Source organism: Solanum dulcamara, chromosome 8 (assembly GCF_947179165.1).
Source record: "Solanum dulcamara chromosome 8, daSolDulc1.2, whole genome shotgun sequence".
In the NCBI taxonomy this organism is placed as follows: domain Eukaryota; kingdom Viridiplantae; phylum Streptophyta; class Magnoliopsida; order Solanales; family Solanaceae; genus Solanum; species Solanum dulcamara.
In genome coordinates, this window is record NC_077244.1 from 7,119,885 (window position 1) to 7,136,379 (window position 16,495).

The 16,495-nt window shown below is 35.2% G+C and overlaps 1 pseudogene; it reads right to left on the bottom strand.

Annotated features, from left to right (window-relative positions):
* Window positions 1-863: 863 nt before the first annotated feature.
* LOC129901593 (heat shock cognate 70 kDa protein-like) lies at window positions 864-3,548 on the bottom strand (annotated as a pseudogene).
* Window positions 3,549-16,495: the final 12,947 nt, after the last annotated feature.

The following is a 16,495-nucleotide window of genomic DNA, read 5'->3' on the forward strand; positions in this document are numbered from 1 at the left end:
TAAGGAAACAAGCATTTCCTGAATTGAGGAGTTGGAATTCGATTACAACACAAAAGAATCAATGAATTTGATTTGAAGAGTGAGTATAAAGAGACAAGGAGTTTGATTTGAAAAAAGAGTGTCATTTGCAGTAGAACTTTAAGTCAAGAGAATTTGAATCAATATGGAGTTTGAATTGAAGAACAACTCTCTAAAATTTGTGCTCAAATAGAAGTGAAGTCATTCAAAATACTTGTGCACTTACCGAGCAAAAAAGGCAATTGAAAAATTGGCTTCACAAGTGCAACCAGAAGATTGAAGGAACACATTGAGAACCGAATCCTATTATAGAGTTTACGTATTAGGAGTTTTTCTTTGAGTTGTAATGTTGATGTAATCTTGGTTCAGTGAGTTCTAACTGAATTAGGGGTGTTGTCTTCATGTTGGGATAACTCGAAGACTTGGGAACACATACCTTGATAGATTTGTGTTGAAGTTTAGGTATTATAGTTAGTTTCTAGGATTGCAAGAGTTTTAATCTGAATTCATAACTTGAAGCTTAGGAGTTAGAGTTAGTTCCTAGGATTGCAAGAGTTGTAATTTGAATTCTGTTATGCTCATTGATTTAGTGAAGTTGGGGTTAAATCCTGTAAAGGTATAGGTCGTAATTTTTTACATCTTGGAGTCGGGTGATTTCTATGAAAAAATATTGTGTTCTTTACTTATTGCTCTTACTGCTTCGCTAGAACACATTAGGCAACTTATTTCACTCGTAGGCTAATCTAGAGTAAATCATTCCGTGTCAAATATAAGCGTAAGATTTGAATCATACAGATTCAGACCTTCACTAAGGTCTTATAAAATAATAACATACCCAGTGTTGGAACTGACTTATATTGCTCTATTAAAGCAACTGATTTACTGTAACTTGCCATTGGCAGATCGAAATTGATGGCATAGAACTATGAAGAATGAACATCACCAGTTTGAAAACGAAAAGAAAAAACCAAATAAACCTACCTACCTACCTATTTTAAACTACACTAATAGAAAGGAAAAGTTGTTCTATATATCACCAAATCCATCTCCTCAATCTTAGAGCCTGCACCAGCAGCAGCAGACGCCATAGGTGCACCTCAAGCACCTTGGTACATCTTGGCAGTAATGGGATTGCATATGCCTTCAACCTCCTTCATTTTATCCTCAAACTCATCAGCTTCTGCAAGTTGGTTGCTTTCAAGCCAACTTGCCCTCTACCTTTTTCTTGTGTTCTTCATCATCTGCCTTGTACTTCTCAGCATCCTGGACCATCTTCTCAATCTCTTCCTTTCAACAGCCTACCTTTGTCATTCGTAATTGTAATTTTTTTCCTCTGTCCGGTGGTCTTGTACTCAGCAGAAACATTTAAGATGCCATTGACATCAATGTCAAAGCTGACAGAGATCTGAGGAATACCCCTTGGTGCAGGAGGTATACCAGAGAGCTCGAATTTACCCAACAAGTTGTAGTCTTTTGTCCTTGCTCTCTCTCCCTCGTAAACCTGAATTACCTCTCCAGGTTGGTTATCAGAATAAGTTGAGAATATCTTCTCTTTCTTCGCAGGAATGGTGGTGTTCCTTGGAATCAGGACAGTCATAAGTCCTCCAGCAGTTTCGAGTCCATGCGATAGAGGGGTGACATCCAAAATGCGCAAATCTTTAACCTTCTCATTACCCTCTCCACTAAGAATGGCTGCTTGCACAGCAGCACCGTAAGCAACAGCTTCGTCGGGTTGATTCTCTTGCAAAGCTCCTTCCCGTTAAAGAAGTCCTGCAACAGCTCCTGCACCTTTGGAATTCTAGTTTATCCACCAACAAGAACGATTTCACGGACACTGTCCTTGTCCATTCTAGCATCTCTCAAATCAATTGGATCCAAGCACTTCTTGAAGAGTTCCATGTTAACTCTTCAAACTTGGCATGCGCCATGGAGGATTTAAAGTCAATTCCCTCGTATAGTGAATCAATTTCAACAGTTGTCGAATCGGTTGAAGAAAGAGTTCTCTTCACCCTCTCGCAAGCCGTCCTCAATCTTCTTAATGATCTAGGATTTTTTGTAAAGTCCTTTCTATGCTTTCTCTTGAAATTCAGGACAAACTGACCGACCAATTTCTAGTCAAAATCTTCTCCTCCAAGATGAGTATCTACTGCTGTAGATTTCACCTCAAAAATTCCCTCATAGGAGACATCAAAAGTACCATCACCAAGATCAAAGATAAGTACATTCTTCTCACCTACACTGCTAGCTTTTTTATCCAGACCATAAGCAATGGCAGGAGCCGTAGGCTCATTCATTATACGCATGACATTTAGACCAGCAATGACACCAGCGTCCTTAGTAGCCTGACGTTGCGAGTCATTGAAGTATGCAGGTACGGTCACAACAACATTCTTTATAGTTGATCCAAGGAAGGCCTCAGCAATTTCCTTCATCTTTGTAAGCACCATAGATGAGATTTCTTCAGCGGTAAACTGCTTCTCTTCACCCTTGTAGTTTACACCAATCATTGGCTTGTCACCAGGTCCAGCAATAACTTTAAATGGCCACAATTTCATGTTACTCTGTACAGTGGGATCAGAAATCCTCCTCCCAATTAGGCGCTCCACATCTGCCAATTTGCCAGGTGCAATTAGATATATTTCATCACAAACTAATCTCTTTCCAGATTTTACTTTTCTTATCAAGAATCACATTGACTAATTTTTCTTTTATTCATCTTTAACAAAATTACGATATTCGAAAACCACCAGGAAAAAAAGCTCATAAGTTACAATTCACTTTTCTTACTTATCAAGAATCATACTCATACTGCACGCATTGTTATTATATATCATCAACAAACTAATCTCTTTATCCAAATTTGTTCAGCGCATTTAGCTTTTGAGAATAGTTTTGATTAACTTTGAGAGTAAAATCAACTAATTTCCTTCTTCTTTTTTCGAATTACAGTTTAGATATTCAAACATTACACTAAAAAGTAGTGTAAGTAACAATTCACAAACTAATTCCTCGGGGAAATGATCCAAGACAAAACTGATTTCATACTCATACTGGCTACTGCATGCTATTGTATGCAAACTAATATCCCTATTTAAAGTTACTACACACTTTTCTGTTTTACGGAAAATCAATTTGATTAATTTTCGAAGCTAAATTTAACTTGATTATTCATTTTTGTAGTAATTTCATCACAAAAAACAACCTGATACTGCAAATATATAAAAATCATTCGACAACAATTTAACAAATACATTCAACAAATTCACCGGAAAAAAAATGAGATTGAGAACCGAGAGCTTACCGTAAACAGTGTTGGTAGGGTTGACGGCGGCCTGATTCATAGTGGCGTCACCAATGAGACGCTCGGTGTCAGTGAAAGCAACGTAAGACGGCGTCGTACGATTGCCTTGGTCATTTGCGATGGTCTCCACATGATCATGTTGCCAAACGCTGACGCAACAGTACGTTGTTCCGAGATCGAATCCGATCGCCGAACCTTCTCCTTTTCCGGCCATTGCTTTTTTTTACTTCCGGCGAAACAGAGAACTACTTGTAAACAATGGGCTCAATATATAATGGGTTGGGCCCAAGCTAAAATACCCGTATTTATGGGATCTTTGGTCTTGATCAAATTTCCTTATTTATGGGAGACTTGGAGGCGTTTGGATTAGCTTATAAGCTGTTTTTAATTTTTTTTGAGTGTTTGGTTGGCCAATTTAAAGTTATTTTGTGCTTAAAATAAGCCCCAATAAATAGTTGAGTTTATTTGGATGAACTTATTTTAAGCCGTTTATAAGTTGAAAAAAGATTATAAGTCAAAAATAAATTGGTTTACACCTACTTTTTTTTTAACTTATAAGCTGCTTAAAAATAAGTCAATCCAAACAGGCTATTGGTCTAATGTAGTTATTGGAAAATGGATCACGTGAACTCGTGGTCATTAATTAAATTTCGTACTTTCTTTATTTCATATTAAGTGAATTTGTAAGCAATGCAAATTCATTAAGAAAAGCATTCAAGAAACACAATTTAAATTATATTTTTCACTATTTGCCTTTTTGTTTATTCCCTAGTAATGCAATTTATTTCTTAGAAAACTTCATTAAAGAAGAGGAAAAATATGAAAAAAATTTAGCAATTCAATTATTTTAAACAATGAAAAAAACTCAAAAATTAACTTAATATGAAATAGAAGGAGTATATTATTTGTATAATTCATTTTGCTAACTTTAGACCTTTGAATAATTTATTAGTTCATACGCGTTTTCGTGTCTTTGGATAGTGATGGTAGATTTGGGTCATGTTCTCGCTCAGGGAAAGGGATGGGGACGAGGGTAAGAAGGGGTAAGTGGGTTAAAGCAGCGTCTAGACTGAGAGTAAGTTCTTGGAACATTGGGACGTTAACGAAAAAATCCATAGATCTAGTTAAGATTCTACAAAAGAGAAAGATTAACATAGCCTATGTCCAAGAGACCAAATGGGTAAGTTTTAAAGCTAAGGAGATAGACGGATATAAGCTTTGGTATCTGGTAGATCGAAGTATAGGAATGGGGTAGGCATTTTAGTAGACAGTGATTTAAGGGATCAGGTGGTGGAGGTTAGGAGAGTCAATGATAGGATGATGTCGATTAAGGTGGTCATTGAAGGGATCACACTGAACATTATTAGTGCTTATGCGCCACAAGCGGGCTTAGGCGAGGAGGATAAGATACGCATTTGGGAGGATTTGGACGAGTTAGTGGGAGGTATATTGCCAACTGAGAAGCTCTTCGTAGGAGGAGATTTCAATGGGCACATCGGGTCTATTTCGGGAGGGTATGATGATGTGCATGGAGGCTTTGGCTATGGGGACAGAAATAGAGGAGGAGTTTCACTTTTGGATTTCGCAAGAGCTTTTGGGTTGGTGATAGCCAATTCAAGTTTCCCAAAGAAGGAGGACCACTTGGTAACCTTCTGTAGTTTGGTGGCTAAGACTCAGATAGATTTCTTACTCCTTAGGAAGGATGGTAAAGGTCTGTCCAAAGACTATAAAGTCATTCCGATCGTTAACCTTATGACCCGACATAAGCTTTTGGTGATGAATTTAGGGATCAATATGAAGAGGAAAAAAAGAGTCGGGGATGACCGACCTGGGATCAGATAGGGGAGTTTGACCACGGCTAGTGCCTTAGAGATGGGAGAGAAATTGAAGAATATGAGGGCGTGGGATAGTAGTGGGGATGCGAACAGTATATGAGATAGGACATCTAGTTGTATTAGGATTGTAGCAAGGAAAGTATTGGGAGTCTCGACAGGTAGTCGTAGTCGGCATCAAGGGGACTGGTTGTGGAATGGAGAAGTGCAAGGGAAGATAGAAGCAAAGAAGATGGTGTATGCAAAGTTGATAGAAAGCAAGGATAAGGTGGAGAAGTGGACGAATAGTGAACTTTATAAGATAGCGAGGAAGGAGGCAAAGTTGACGGTTTCAATGGCAAAAACGATAGCTTTTGAACGCCTTTATGCTAACCTAGAAAAGAAAGACGGAGATAAGAAATTATTCAGGCTAGCTAGGGCACAGGAGAGAAGGGCACGCGATGTGGATCAAGTGAATTGCATTAAGGAAGAGCATGGAAAAGTAATGGTAGATGAGACCCTCATTAAACAAAGATGGCAGACATACTTCCATAAACTCTTGAATGAAGAAGGGGACAGAGAGATTGTGTTGGGAGATTTAGAACATACATAGAGGCATCACGATTTTAGGTGTTGCATGAGTATTATGGTCGAAGAGGTTAAGGGTGATGTACGTAGGATGCGTTAGGGAAGAGCGACCGAACCTGACGAGATTTCTGGGGAATTTTGGAAGAGCATGAGCTCAGTAGGTTTGGAGTGGCTAACAAGGTTATTTAATGTCATCTTTAAGAAGGAAACGATACCTGAAGAATGGAGGTCGAGTGTAATGATCCCTCTATACAAAAACAAGGGGATATCTAGAGCTGCAACAACTATAGAGATATCAAGCTTCTAAGCCATACTATGAAAGTGTAGGAAAGAGTGGTGGAGTTGAGGGTGAGGAGAGGCATGTCTATTCCGGAAAACCAATTCGGATTTATGCCGGAACGCTCAACTACAGAAGCCATCCATCTTATGAGGAGACTGGTGGAGAAGTATAGGAAGAGGAAGAGGGACTTGCATATGGTATCATTGACCTAGAAAAGGCTTACGATAAAGTTCCATGAGAGATATTATGGAGATATTTAGAGGTTAAAGGTGTACATATAGCATACATTAGGGTGATCAAGGACATGTATGAGGGTGCCAAAACTAGGGTAAGGACAGTAGGAGGGGACTCAGAGCACTTTCCATTTGTGATGGGGTTGCATCAAGGATCAGCTCTTAGTCCATTTTTATTTGTCTTGGTGATGGATGGATTGACGTGACAAATTTAAGGTGAGGTGCCATGGTGTATGCTTTTTGCGAACGATATAGTCCTGATCGATGAGACTCGTAACGGAGTTAACGCTAAGCTGGAGGATTGGAGACATACCTTGGAGTCTAAAGGGTTTAAGTTGAGTAGGACCAACGCAGAGTACTTAGAGTGCAAGTTCAGTGAGATACCTCAGGAGGTTGGCGCGGAAGTTAGGCTTGGTGACCAGGCCATCCAAAATAAAAGTAGTGTCAAGTACCTTGGGTCTATCATGCAAGATAGTGGAAAGATTGAAGACGATGTCACACATCGTATTAGGGCAGGGTGGATAAAATGGAGGCTCACTTCCGGTGTGCTATATGACAAGAAGGTGTCACCATAACTTAAGGGCAAGTTTTACAAAGTGGTGGTTAGACCGGCTATGTTATATGGAATGGAGTGTTGGCTAGTTAAGGTCTCTCACGTTCAAAAGATGAAAGTTGTCAAGATGAGAATGTTGAGATGGATGTGTGGGCATACCAGGAGCGACAGGATTAGAAATGAGGCTATTCGGGACAAGGTAGGAGTGGCCTTGGTGGAAGACAAGATGCGGGAAGTGCGACTGAGATGGTTTGGGCATGTGAAGAGGAGAGACACAGATGCCCCAGTGCGGAGGTGTGAGAGGTTGGCACAGTTACAGCTTACCAAGGACATGAACTTAGATAGGAGGGTGTGGAGGTCCATATTAAGGTAGAAGGCTAGTACGAAGTCTCGTTATTCTTTCTTATTAGTAGGCACATTAGCACACTATAATTTTTTGTGGTCTGATTTCTGTTATTATATACTACTCTCTGTACTTTGATTACTCTATTTTATCTGTGTCGCTTTTGTTATTTGCTTTCACATAATGCTTTGAACTTCGTGTACTTCTTAGCAGTATCTAACCTCTTTTTATGCTTCTATTGAGCCGAGGGTCTCTCGAAAACAGTCGTCCTACCTTGGTGGGAGTAAGGTATGCGTACACTTTACCCTCCCCAGATCCCACGTTGTGGGATTTCACTGGATTGTTGTTGTTGTTGTTATCGTATTTGAAGACACTTATGATCAAAAGAATCAGATTGATGAAATTTCTAGATCGTAATTTAAAAGATTCATAAGTTATAAAAAAAATTAAAAGATCAGTTATTAAATAACTATTTCAACAAGGGACAAGTGATGAAAATTTCTATGGTCTAATGAATAGAAGGTAATGATTTGGGGGTGAAATCATCTTTTATAACTACTTACAAATTAAATAGAAGAAAAATGACTTTTTAAAATTTTTTATAAATAAAAATAAAGATTTTCATATAAAACAAATATGAAACTAAAAATAAATTTATAAAATGCTACATAATTGAATCTCTCGGTGTTTACTAGCTCTAGGCATGGGCGGATCCACCTTAGATGAAGGGTGGTTAGGTACACACTCTCATTGAAAAACTATGTGGTATACATAGATTAAATTTTACCTATTATAAATATAATCTAAATTTAGTCAATTCTTAATATAATAAAAAAAAAATTATACACGATTTATCAAATTTTAAACTCCGCCACTTATTCTAGTCGTTCTTTTGGATAAAGTAACGGATGCATGAGTATTGGTATAGTAGAAAATGTTTGGAAAATCATTTATCACTTATTAGTCATTTTTCATGTGTTTGGTTGGACAAAAAAAATGTAGATATAACATATAGTAATCATACATATTATCTGCATTGGTATATGATCTCTTTCTTTTGACAAAGACACCAGTCACCAGGATTATATTTCCAGCAATCTCACAAGTTTAATGCATGGCCATAGAGTGGAAAAAAAGTAAAAATATCTGCATTATCAAGAAAATATTGTACTCCCATTGTTTCATTTTATTTTGCTTATTTTAACTAGATATGGATCGAATTTAAGAAATAAAGAAGATTTTTGAACTTTACAATATTAAATTAAAAATATATCAAATGTATCAAAATGTCTATTAATCTTATAATTTTTAATATGTTAGGTAAAAAAATAAAATTAAAGAATTGTTAAAAGAAAAAATAATTATTCTTTTTAAAATAAATTTTTTAAAAAAATCGATCAAATAAATAAAAACTGAAAGTAATAATTAATGAATGGCCCGACCATGAAACGTGATGACTTGAATAAACAACTTGACAAAGACAACTGAGATACTTTACAACTAATATCCAAGTTTGCATATTATGCGTCTATATCTTAGTAGCGTACGATTTGGCGATTCAAAATTTAATATTTTTTTATTAATCTTACATTAATATACTATAATAATTAAGTTTAAAATCAAATAAATATCTATAAATATCTTAACATGTATATAAAAAATCTAAATAAAAGCTATTGGTTCCTATAAACTGATATATCATAGTGGATCCACCACTATGAGTGCTTATTTAAAACAAACAAAGACGCATCACATGATACCAAGTTAGTCTTTTCCAAGTTAACATAATTCTTTGTTACATCCTGAAATCAATAATATGTTACTCAAATTCAATTACTAGAAATTTAAATTAATTAATCGAAAACGAAAAAATAACACATATAATATACTTTTTCTATTTCAATTTATACGATATTTTTTATTTTTTGAGATTCTAAGTGTATGTATATGTATATATATATATATATATATATATATATATATATATATATATATATATATACTTTGATAGATATTTTATATCTGATAAGATTGGTAGTTATAATTGTAAGTTAACTGGTCAAAGTTAGTTAAGATCAGTCAAAGTTTGTTAGTTTGTTTCTGACTCAGAATTGGAGAGGTAAAGTGAGTTTGTTAATTGATCTGTGTATATATATATATATACACTACTTGTAATCAATACTTAATTTTTTTTTCTCAATGAGATTCATCTTTCTCATAACTCCTCTCTCAAGTAGTTTCTCTCTTTTGAGCCTAGTGTCACGGACTTAGACTTCAAACTAAGACTTCCGTGCGGCACTTGACAACTTACTCACGAATCTTTCACGGTCTTGCAAGCTGAAGTAAGCCTTTAAGACTAGACCGCTAAAGGAACGCTATATTGTAAGAAAGACAAGAAAGTTTTTATGAAGAAAGTTTTGTATTATTTGAAAGAATGCTTGATTTCTTGATGGTTTTCTACAAATGAATGCCCCCTCTATTTATACTACTCTTTAGGAGCTTAAGTGTAAATAAAAATTACTACACAAGTCCTTCCATATTTATAAACTAATCCCTCTTCTGAATTTCTCTACACAACTAAAAGATTCTAAGAACTTTCCATGCAAATCTATGGAATTCTAAAGTCTTCCAAAAAAATTCTTCACATGTCTCTAGAATCTTCCACTATGGACTAGCATTTTTCCTATGTAAGGCTTCCACATGGGCAACTTTGTGACATGTGGCACTTACGTAGAGCTTATGTGGCGTGATGATGTGGCGGATCATCACACCAGCCTCCATTAATGGAAGAAAGGAGCTTACATTGCTAGTTTTATCATGGTATCAGAGCTTAGTTATTCTTAAAATTCATTTCGCAGCTCCAATTGTGAGTATCACATTGTCTCACTCGATCAGTTTTTTTCAACTTTTTTCTCACACAACTATGGTGCATATTCGTAAATTGAGAAATTGTGCATTCGTGTGTTCTGTTAATTGTTTGTGATCATTTCGAGTGCAAGTCACGCTTTTTAAAATTGCATTTTCAATTTGTGAAATTGAAGATAGCTTTTGCTTGTTGAGATCTGTATTTTTTTCTTTGTCAAATCCTTCCTCATTAGTGTTGTACACATTGACTTGGCATTTTTTGCTACTTAATATTTCAAGTGCATTGGCAATATCTCCTTGATATTATAGCCTAGTACTCATTCATGGTTGGCATTCAAGATGACAACAACACAAATAACTCGAACACCACAACATCACCTACAATCAGGATGGACATCACTAGTCCTCTTTATTTGCATCCATCAGAAAGTGCAGGCTCAACTCTGCTACCTGCAATCTTTGATGGAACTGGATATAGATTCTGGAGATGAGTTGTTCTTCGAGCCTTATTAGTAAAGAGTAAAACAGGATTCATTAACGGTAAAATGGTGAGGCCAGATCCAGAGGACCCAAGCTTCATGCAATGGGAAAGGAGTGATGATATGGTAAATTCTTACATTCTAAATTCTATTTCACCTGATCTGAAATTTAGCTTGTAATATGTCAACAATGCTAAAGAGCTTTTGAAAGAATTGGAGGATAGGTATGACCAAACAAATGGTTGTAAATTATATTAGCTCCAAAAGAAGATAAATGATCTTGTGCAAGGAAATTTGGGTGTCACTGGATATTATACAAAGATGAAGAAGTTTTGGGAAGAAATGAATACCATAGATATTAACTCTCAATGCACTTGTGTATGGTGAAAAGACCAAAATGCACAAGACTGAGCAAGATAGAAGACTTATACACTTCCTGATGGATCTGAATGAGATGTACGCTACCATAAAAGGCAACATCCTAATGATGAATAGCTTACCTAGCAAGGCACAGGCTTTTGCTAAATTGTCACTAGAAGAAAAACAGAAGGAAGTGAAGCCTCACAACCACACTGCCTTAGAATCTACTTCTCTAAGTGTGTCTGCATCAACTCAAAATAGTACAGGATCAAAAGGCTTCAGAACTAACTACAGCTCGTATAAAGGTGGTGCAGGTAGTTTTGGCAATTCTAATAATAATAATATGATTAGAGGCAACTCTAGTATTGGTAATTATTACTCACAAAATAGGTTAAACTTGTTTTATGATTACTGCAAACGACCTAGACACACCAAAGATAAATGTTACAAGCTTTATGATTATCCATCAAATTCTAAATTTCATAAGGAAAAAGGTTCAGGTTTTGTAGCAAATATGTACTTTTTTAAGGGGAGAGAACTCAATATGAAGAACACTCTGAGCTACAGAAGCAAGTGCTAGTGAATCTATTCAAGAACTAATATCAGCAACTGTTGAACCTCCTAGGCACTTTGCAGGTTGGAAATGGAACTGACAGCTTAGGAAACATGATGAGTGGAGTTGTAAATCTGGAAGGTATACTTTCTTGCTATTCTTCAATTACTAAAATAGGTGATCTATCATGTAAATATGCTAGACTAATTGTTGGTTCTTGGATCATAGACTCACGAGCATTGCACTACATGAATTACAACAAAAACAACCTGAAACATTAAAATACTACCATACCTTTTCTTAGCCACTTTACAAGTGGATACAAAGTTAATGTAAGTGAAACTGGTGATACTTGTTTAAATTCAGCTTTAACTCTGTACAAAGTATTGTTTATACTTAGCTTCAAGTTTAATTTGATTACAGTTCATTGTTTAGCCCTATAATTTAAAGAAATAGTCAATTTTAACAGTATCTCTTATTTGTTGTAGGGCCCTTCTCTAAAGAGCCCTCTGGAACTTGGTATATCCAGGAATGGCTTGTACTTCCTATGTCCCAAGTGCCACAATTGTTGCTCACCTTCTGATGATAACAATGTATCCCATGCCACTTGTTATTCTTCTGGTTGTCAGTCTGTTCCTTCTTTAGTCAACAGCAAGGTGAAAGGCCTTTGTTGGAAATAAATGTCAAGCTTCATCATCTTCTACTATAAAATACCCTCAAACAGTCAATAAAGAAGCTTGTTCTATTGTTAATTCTTTATTTTCTGTTATTAATTCTTCTACTGTTAATCCTTCTTCTTTTGTTGTGACTCCTTCTCAAAATAGTGACACTGAACTTTTATGGCATACTAGATTAGGACATATGTCTTTTGTAAAGATGAGGAGTATCTCTATCATAACTGTAAGTTTCTCTACCAGACAGCCATTCACTTGTGCCATATGTTCTATGGCTAGACAGACAAGAATGCCCTTCCCAGAAAGTACAACCACAACCAGTACAATTTTAGAAGTACTTCACATTGACCTATGGGGACCATACCACATACCTACTCATGATGGTTATCACTATTTATTGACCATGGTAGATGGTCATAGTAGGTCAACTTGGACATAGTTACTTAGGTGCAAAAGCAATGCACTTCAGACTGTAAAGGCTTTCATATCTCTCATAGAAAATCAATTTCAAATAAAATTGAAAAATCATTAGATCTGATAATGGTTTAGAATTCACAAATGCGGAGGCAACTTGTTTCTTCCAAGAAAAAGAAATAATACACTAAAAATCATGTCCCTATATACCCCAGCAAAATAATGTGATAGAAAGAAAACACAAATATCTTCTTGAAACAGATAGGGCACTCCTTTTCCAATCCAAATTACCTATGAGATATTGGGGAGAATATGTCATAACTGCTATTTATATCATTAACAGGTTACCTACCAAAATGCTACAAAATAGATTCCCATATAAACCATTATACCAAAAGAAGCCCACATACTCTCACCTTAGAAGTTTTGAATGCCTTTGTTTTTTCACTACTTTGAAACTCATAAAGACAAATTTTAACCAAGAGCAACACCACATATTTTTGTCGAATACCCTTTCAATATAAAAGGCTACAAAATTCTAGATTTAGCTATCAAAAGAATTCACGTGTCTAGAGATGTACTCTTTCATGAAAATGTCTTTTCATTTCTTATTGCTCCTAATGGTTCCAATTTTAATTCAATATTAAATTTGCTTTTTCATCATTCTGATAGGTTGATTTGCATGGCTGGTACACTAAACATCTTTGTTGATGATAATTTGTTGGATATAAACACACTGAATAGGGTTACTAACAATTATGTGAGCATTAACACTACTGGACACACATTGGACACTAGTACACAACATACTTACACCATCCTTATCCAATCCTCCTAACCATGTTTCCACTGATGCTCCACCATTACCTAGAACAACAACAACTGTCACTTAAAATTCCCAACTACCAAAGAGAATACAATTATAAGTTGCCTAATCTGCACTCTGCTACACCTGTACCTAATGCTCCTGATCCCCAACACTCACTCACTTCCTTCATGTCTAACCATGATCAAGTTTGTTTTACAACCCTGTGTTCTGATAGTCAGCAGTTAGTAAAGACCATCTCTCATGAATGTGAATCTTTTTTTTATAAAAAGGCAAACTTAAATTCTGCCTGAAAAAATGGCAATGACACAAGAATTTTAAGCCTTGTATGCAAATGATACTTGGGAGTTGGTCAACTTTTCTAAAGGGAAGAATGTTATTGGCTGCAACTGAGTGTACAAAATTAAACACAAGGCAGATGAAAGTGTGGAAAGGTTCAAAGCTAGATTGGTAGTGAAAGGGTTCAATAGGCTGGGATAGATTACACTAAGACATTCTCACTTGTGATTAAAATGACCACTTTTAGAACCTTGATCTCTCTAGCTGTAAAGAAGGGATGAAATTTGTATCAACCAGATGTAAATAATGCTTTCTTACATGGTGATATGAATGATGAGGTGTTTATGACATTGCCACAGTGACTTGTAGTGGATAATAATAACATAGTGTGTAGACTGAAAAAGTCATTATATGGTTTAAAACAAGCAAGCAGACAATGGTATAACAAACTGGCAAATTGTCTGTGTTCTAAAGGATACATACATTCCAACAGTGATTACTCACTATTCTACAAAAGAAATGGGTGCTCATTAGTTTTTGTTGCTAGATATGTTGATGATATGATCTTAACGGGCACTGATTTGGAAGAAATTAATTTCTTAAAAGCTTTTATGTATGATCAGTTCAAGATAAAGGATCTTGGAAAATTGCACTACTTTTTGGGACTAAAGATATTGTATAGACATGATGGTATCCGAATTTCATAGAGAAAGTTCACTACTGATCTCCTAAAAGAGTTTGATTCTATGAATTACAAAGCCATTACATCACCACTTGATTCTATTGAGAAGCTGACAGCCACAGGTGGCTAGCTGCTATCAAATCCTACTCAGTATAGAAAGTTAGTGGAAAATCTTAACTTCCTCACAAATACAAGGATGGCTATAGTATACAGTGTTCAACACTCAACCAAAATGACTTTACCGTTAGTGCTTATTGTGACTCAGATTGGGCAGCCTGTCTTGATTCAATGAAGTCAGTCAATCAGTGGGTATCTAGTGCTTATGGGTGATAGTCCCATTAGTTGAAAGTCCAAGAAGCAGGCCACTGTGTCTTTGTCATCTGCAAAAGCAGAATATAGAGCTATGAACCAAGTGGTAGGGGAATTGGTATTGCTTAAAATATTACTTGTTGAACTAACATTGTAGTGCTCATTACCTATACATGTCTTTTGTGATAGTCAAGCAATTGTCCATATTGCTAAAAAATCAATTTATCATGAAATAACAAAACATATTAAGATTTATTGTTATTTTGTTAGGAACAAGTTTCAAGAGGACTGGTTACACTTCATTACATTTCCACAGATTCACAAGTGACAGATATCTTCACCAAAGCCTTAACTGGAGTCAAGCATGCTACACTTTTGAGCAAGTTGTCTGTGATTACCTCACCTCCAACTTGGGGGGTGATAAGATTGGTAGTTATAATTGTAAGTTAGCTAGTCACAGTTAGCTAAGATCAGTCAAAGTTTGTTATTTTGTCACTGAATCAAAGTTGGATAGGTAAAGCTAGTTGAGTTTGTTAATTGATCAGTGTGTATATATATATATATATATATACATATATATATACATCACTTGTAATCATTATTTAGTTTTTCATTTTTCTCAATGAGATTCATCTTCCTCATAACTCTTCTCTCTCAAGTAGTTTTTCTCTTTTGAGCTCAACCTTCATTAATGGAGGAAAGAAGCTTACATTGCTAGTTTTATAAATGTAATTTGTAATCATATTATTTTATAAAAGGCAAAAAATTTAACTAGACAAAATAAGAACCTAATTAAACAATACATAACAATACTTTTAGTTTACACCAACATGGCAATAGTTTTTTTTTTCAAAACACAAAATAAATTTAAAACAAAAAGAAAAAAATCAGTAAAAATGTGGGTAGTAAAATACTGCTCACATTTTTTTGCAGTTAAATATATCTTAATCTCTTAAATTTCTCCCCATTAGTTATTTACCTTCCACATTTATCTCAATCATTTGTTAATGCTTTCTCTCAAATAAACTAAAAAGAAGTATTATAATTAAAATAAAACTCTTTACCTTCTCTTTTCTGAAAATCAATTCATGACAGATGTGAATTATTTGTCAATTTTAATTCATCACGACGGAAGGTGGGATTCAACAGATATGTATTATGATATACGTCTCGATTCCTGATAATGTTATAGTATCTTTTTGGTTATATTTCTTGATTAAGGTTCTTGAATTAACATCAACTGATAAATATAAAAATAAGTATTAATTATAAAGTGCAGAAAATTACAAGAAAATATAGTTTAAGAGCCTCATGTCAGTTTGTATGTTACGAATATTATTTAAGGTACTAGTTAACTATTATTTAAATTCAAAAATATATTTAATTAGTTGGTGCTTTGTTGGTTTGAATATTGTATATGTAATGATTTAAGGTTTTTTTAACAACAACATACAAATACAAATGGAATACGATCAACAATTGGCATTTTTTAAAATTATAATTTGGTTGATATTATGACTTTTTGATATTTTTGTGATTTATTTGTGATCACAAATTCATGTATACTTAGTTAAAATAGTTAAATTCATGATTTTTAGTTAGTGTACTTCTTGGTGTACATGTTGGTGAATTTAATTTGATATTTTAATCATTACTGGTGAATACACCTTTATGATGGTTAAAAGCATAATTGTTTTGGTGTACGTGTTGGTGGATTCAATAATTTTATTGTCATGCCCTGGAAGGGTACCCTAGGCGTGACCGGCACTCGAAAGTCATTTCTGACCTTCAAGCGAACCACCTGATCCAGTCACACTTTCATTCAATCACATTCTCTCTGTGGAAGACTCAATCACAAGAATACTATTCATAATTTAGGGCTGAAGGCCAAACAACTATCAAATCAACAAACAGCTTTAATAGAACT